Source organism: Falco cherrug, chromosome 9 (genome assembly GCF_023634085.1).
Source record: "Falco cherrug isolate bFalChe1 chromosome 9, bFalChe1.pri, whole genome shotgun sequence".
NCBI lineage: Eukaryota > Metazoa > Chordata > Aves > Falconiformes > Falconidae > Falco > Falco cherrug.
The window spans coordinates 6128806-6134805 of record NC_073705.1 but is presented as its reverse complement, the minus strand read 5'-3'; the positions used below and the strand labels follow the sequence as shown (position 1 = coordinate 6134805).

The 6000-nt window shown below is 48.5% G+C and overlaps 1 long non-coding RNA gene across 2 annotated transcripts in view; it reads left to right on the top strand.

The window, feature by feature from the left end:
* Positions 1-1570: 1570 nt before the first annotated feature.
* LOC129736883 (uncharacterized) overlaps positions 1571-6000 on the top strand; it is a 52483-nt gene continuing 48053 nt past the window's right edge. For both annotated transcript variants that reach the window (XR_008734026.1, XR_008734025.1), the window contains exon 1: positions 1571-1855. This is a non-coding gene — a long non-coding RNA (uncharacterized LOC129736883). The remainder of the gene's footprint in view (positions 1856-6000) is intronic.

Genomic DNA, 6000 nt, shown 5'->3' with positions numbered 1-6000 from the left:
CTTTATTGTGCGCTGTTCCACGTAGTCTGCGGAGAAGTTGGTCTTTATCATGTGTTTGCAACATTTAGTCCAACTAAAGTCCAGAATTCTTTTTGTTGGTGTGATGCTAACCATGTACTGAGCTGCACCTCCAGGAGAAAACTGTGCTGTGAGCTCAGGGCACCGACACCATGTCCTAATTCAACATCCCACATGGACTTGGCATTAGCAAACAATGCTGGATGACCTGGCACTGAGCAGTGAGAGGAAGCATTAGAGTGTGAACTGCTATCACCTTCCCACCATTTTTGCAGTAGCTGAGCTAGCAGGTGACCACGTATTTCAGCAGTCAGCATGTGACTCAGCAAGCCCTCCAGCAGAGGCAGTCTCTGGAAGTACTGTCTGTGTTCTGAGCTTTGCAGCCGCTTTCCTTGTGGGTGTACATCACCACGTATCTACTCACAAAACTCAACTCTGCTCTGAAACAGCCAGGAGCTGTGAGAGCTTCTGACGAACCTTGGTGAAAGGTTGCTGCAACCATGGCTTTACATGTATGTGCCTGCTCTGTATTTCTACCTGTGGACCCGCCTGTTTAGGAGAAAAATACAGGAGCCTTTTATAGAAAAAAAAAATCTTTGTAATTTCCCCATCACTATTACAGGGTTAGATTCACATGGTGCAATTTTGAGAATTTCCTGGAGAAAGCAGTTACAGCTTTAGTTCCAGGGATACACCAGACTGCCACTAAAGCTTGCAAGCAACATAAATGAACAAAACAAGGGAGGGGAGAGGCTGCAGCCAGCACACCAGTGGTTTTGGTGGGTGTTGTCTGCACTGTGCAGCAACAGCATGAACCACAGCGGTAATATCAAAAAGCTCCTCAACATATTCATAATTAGCTGTGGGAATGCTCAGGCTTAGTTTTGTGCTCACAAAGGACCAGGGTCTGTGTCGAAGGGAAATGGAACTCTTTAATTAACTCTTTGCTAGAGCTTTTCTTTGTTGAGGCTTGCAGGCTCTGTCTTGGTTGATGGAGGAAGTCCTGTCCCTGCCCCAGGACCTGGTGCTGGCGGGCCTTTGGGCATGCCCTGGGGGGCTCGGGGGCTGCACAGTGCTGTGGCAATGCCCACTCAGCTGTGGCGGCAGCTCCTGTCCCCTCCTCTGCCTCCCGCAGTGTCCCTGCAAACTGTCACACTCCGTTACAAAGGGTTGGCCCTGCTCTGCAGCCGGCGATGCCCCCTCCTTCACAAAGCACCCGCAGGCCTCGTGAGGGCGGGGGATCCTTCATGGCCGCTGCCACCCTGCCCTGGCATGGCCCAGCTGGGCCCCGCTGTGGCCATGTCTCCCTGAGGGAAGGTGCCAGAAGGTTCTGGAGTGGTGTGGGCGGGTTCCTGCTCGGAGGAGTGGCAGCCCCGGCTGGCAGCTGCCCTCCCGCCACAGACCGGCCACAGCGCGCTGCAGCAGGCAGGTGGCTGTCGGGGCTGGTTTCGAATCAAATGCTGGGTTTTCCTGAGGCGGCCACGTTCCGAGAAAGGACGTTTCACAGAACTGCGGTGTTTCGGTGGCTGCTGGGAGGAAGGTGGGGCTTTCCTCAGGTGCAAGGTGCTTTCAGTGAGGTGATGGCCTCTGTAAAGCGAGTGTTTTATCCTCAAAAGTGGAGGAAATCCCAGAATTCACTTCAGCACAGTGACCCTCCCGCGGCCTGGGCATGGCGGGAACCTGTCTGAGGGACCTGCCTTCTGCTGCCGGTGCCCTCCGACGTGGACGCCCCTTCCCCATGAAGGGAAGGGCCAGCGGTGTCAGTGGAGGCCTCTGTGGAGCAGGTGATCTCCTGTGGGCGCCATGTGAGGAAACATCGCCCAGAAGACAGCACCAGGTGAGGCTGGAGAGAAGACAGGCTGGAAGTCTGGGGTGTTTGGGGCCTGGAGCGTGTGGAGCTGCTCATGTTCCCCCTCAGGAGATGTTTGCAGCAGGATCACAGCAACTGAATGATGTAGTGCACTACACTGAGCATGGGGCTCAGTTCCCTCTGTCGTATCCTCTCTCATGAACGATGTGCAGTGCCTGCGGTGGCGGCGGTGCTGGCCTGAGGGCTGCATCCCTGCGCAGAGCAGGCTGAGGCCATGGAGGCCTGGGTGCCGCAGGGGGCTCTCCATGAGGAGAGCACGGTCTCCTGGAAAACGGGCTGGCAGGGGCACAGTCCTTAATTAAAAGTGAGGTTGGGGCTTTAGGGTGTGTCACATCTGAGCACTGGGGAGATCTGTGGCTGCTGGTGAGACAAAGAGCCGGGCTGTGAGACAGGGGAGGGCTTTCACGTGGAGAAAAGTTTAGCTTTACTTCTGTTAGTGCCAATTTAAGGCAGAGTTTTGTGAAAGTCTTGTATAGGTGACTGCTCTGCACTTTGGCTTTCTTTTTTAAAGCTGAGGTGCTGGAGCTCCCTTATTCTCCACCTGTCTTGCAGTGTGAGGAGCCGATAGCGCTGGGAGGTGCTCGGTGTTTCAGCTGCCTGAGATGTGGGTGCTTACCAGCCGTGCAGGCTGCAATGGCAGCCTGAGAAGGGAATAAGGCTGCGCACACAGGCCAGCAGGAAGAAACGGTGAAGAAGCAGAGGATCTCTGTGTCAAAAGGGCCAGGCAAGACCAACACACATAAAAAATCTGCACGGAGGTTTTCTTTCTCTCTTCCAAATGCTAGAACTATAGAGCAACCTGGTATGGGACACACCTGGAGGGCAGTCCCAGCAGAGGGTCAGGCGGTGTTTAGGTGTCAGAGGAAAGCAGGTTAAAGAAAGAACTGGTGACTTGCCACTGTGCTGAAATCAGAAGTGGACAGTCTGTGAGACTGTGAACATTTTGATCAGGGGACTCCAGCATGCTTGTTTTCTGATGCTTTGACACAACAAATCTGCACCAGAACATTGGCAAGCATGAGGTTAGGCGCAGAGATCCTCTCTTCATGCATTTATGTGAATTGCATCATTATATTTCACTTAGTTTTTATCCACTGCCTACTTGAGTTAGTGACAAAGGATTTCAATACTGGGCATGCAAATTAAAGCAAGAGCTGCTATTGTTTTTCCACATACCTGACAGCTCCTCTTACTCAGCCTAACACGGACTGAATTTGAAAGCAGAGGAGCTAGGGCTGGGGTATTCTTGGCAGAATGATAGCTGACAGGCTCCTCGCAGGCTCCAGAATCAGAGTAATGTCTGACATGGACGAACATGTGTTGGCAACCTTGCTTAGGTCACGTTTCCAGAGCTGTAAAGAAACTGGAGCACTTCCAGGGGATGACAGAAAAGCTGCTGTTTCAGGGGAGAGCCAGAGGCCATGTCATTGTCATTCTTCTCTGTTTGGCAATCTGCACAGACTCCTTGGAAGAGAACCTGAGAGCATTTATGGGACAGGAGAAGTAATAAAGTTAAACTGATAGCCCAGTACTAGCAAGAAACCTATTAATGCAACATTTATGGCTACAAAGGAGCTCATGCCTAGCATGGGCTTGTTGCCATTCTACTGGGGGCAGAGTGTGTGTGATGAAACACCACAGCATGCAAGGAAGATAATTTTCTTATTTGTTCTTTGAGAAACTGGCTCTGGTGAATACTGGTGTCCCCTCCATGAGGTGCTTGTCATCCTGGGTGTGCTGTGAGTACATATTGAGTGCTGCCAGTGGTACTGTGACAGACTGAAAGATCCTGCCTAGTACTAATGATTTGCAGTGCTCTCCTTTGCTCAAGATGCATCTGGAAAGCTTGCCAGATTATACATCTGCCCCTTTGACACTGAATGAGGAAAAGTGAGTCAATGCAAGGGTTCAACTGCCTCAAAACAGTTTCCATCAACACATATCAGGGATTTGTAGTAATCAATTCTTGTGGACTCTACTGGTGGTGGAGGAAACTTAAAGGATTAGGTTTAGTTTTCTTTGTGGCCTAGGAAATTAATAAAAACCATCATCAGAAGTCAAAATATTCATTCTTCTGTCCTGATTTCTCATTTACCTGTGTCCTTCTGAACTCTCCCAGAGCATTCTAAGTGTGGTTGCAAAGTAATGCATGTGCCTTCTGTTGCAGACTGGACCACAGCTTCGCTAGCGTGCTGGTGCTTGCACTTTGGAGTCTGACTGAAGCCCTTGATCTGAACAGTCCCCTCTAAACATGAACAGGTGCAGAGGGCTTGTCTGCTCCCTGGCAGTTACCTGCTTTGTCAAGTTACAGGTTCTTACCGGAATGCACCCTCAGCAAGTTTGCAGATGACACCAAGTTGGAAGTATCACCTCTAGGGTATTTTCTGGGACATAGAAGGTATAAAGTCATGGCAAGCATACATAAATAGGTTTGGTCATGCACTTCTTTGTCCCCCTTAAGTTGTAAGTTCCAGAAGACTTTCCAGGTCTTGATTAAAATAAAGAAAAGTAAAGAAACCAAAGCACATCTTAGCTAGCACTTCCTTTGTTTTTAAAGCAAATGCAGTGCAGGAGTGAGGGCCTTTTCTGAGTCTTGCTTCTTAGGAAGGTGAGACCAGAAAAGTTCCTTATTCTTCATTGTCCAGACTTCTGACACAGAGCAACCTGCTCCATATTAACTTTTGCATTTCTCATCAAGATGCAACATACTTTAAATAGCATCTGCGTGACTGGCTCCTTTTTTTTTCCTATGGAGGCTGATATACAAAGTACCTCAAGTGGCAGCTGTCACCAGCGAGGTGGCATTTTTCTTCACTGAGGCTGACAGCAGCTGTCCAGGAGAAGTATGAATGGAATGAGAATGACATCATGTTTATTCAGGAATGACATTCCCAGCCATGGATCAGTGTCAGCAATATTTTGATAAGTTTTAGAATGAGAAAACATTTCTTGAAATGTTCCCTGATTTATCCTTTGTAAAATATACAACAGAAAAAATAATTGAAGAGATTGCAGCAGGACAAACCAGGGCTTGCCTACCATATGTTTCGAAGCACACTGTTTTATCAGTACTGGAGACAGTCTACAGGCACTGGGACACACAGCACCTTTAACTCTTGCAAGCCCGACAAGTTCACTCAGCATGCTTTTCCCTCTCCTCCTCTGCTTCTCCTTGCCCTGGCTCAGTTTGTAACTAAACATAGTGGATTCGTAGCTGTCAAAGACAACAGGTAGCCATAAAGTAAGTCAGCTGGTTGGAGCAAAGTAGATCTGGACTAGCTTTTAGGATACTGGGACGGAAATAGGAACAACTTGGCTTGGTTCCTCACAATGCAACTAATGGGACTGGTTTCTTAAATATATGTGGATGGTTCAATCAAGGTTATCATGTGATGACTGATGAGGCTTTTCATGGCTGACTGACCTAGATGAAATCTGTTCTGCTGCTAGAAGCTGTTCAACCTGAAGCCTAATGAAGAGTTTCAAGGTATTAAGCAGACAGCTTAGTGGATCTGGACACTTGAGTCTTGCAGGCCTGAAGATCTGGTTTTTAACTTTACTGTATTACTTCTTGTGAACGCTCTTACCACAACGTTACAACTTTTCTTCCTTACTTCAATGGTCACACTTTCTGGTCTTTTGGTTTTTTACATCTGGGCTCCTTAATTATGTCTTTGCTAATATCCATACATTCAGCTCTGGTCCTTTTTCAGATCCAGTCACCCAGGCCACTCTCCCCAAACAGATTTTAAGCACTGCTTGAAAAATGGCTGGCAGGGCAAACCACATCAGGAGAGGGCCCAAAATGAGTCCTTGGCCTGAATTGCAGCACAAGCTGCTGCAGGCTTTGTTGTTGCACTGTGACATTAGCTAAGAGCTGATTGTTATTGTTGTCAGTAGACTCCAAAATCAGTCCTGAGATACCTGCCTTTTCAGAGGTTCTCATTTCCCCTGTCGTGCATCTGTCAGTCAGGCGCTGCCGTAAGTGCTGACAGGTCAGGAAGACAAATGTTTGTGTGAATTTTCATTCTGTCTGTAAAATTTGAAGATTTGTGTGTGTCTATCTAGTAAGAGACATAAAGCAGAAGGACATGCAAGGATGACCTCACTGC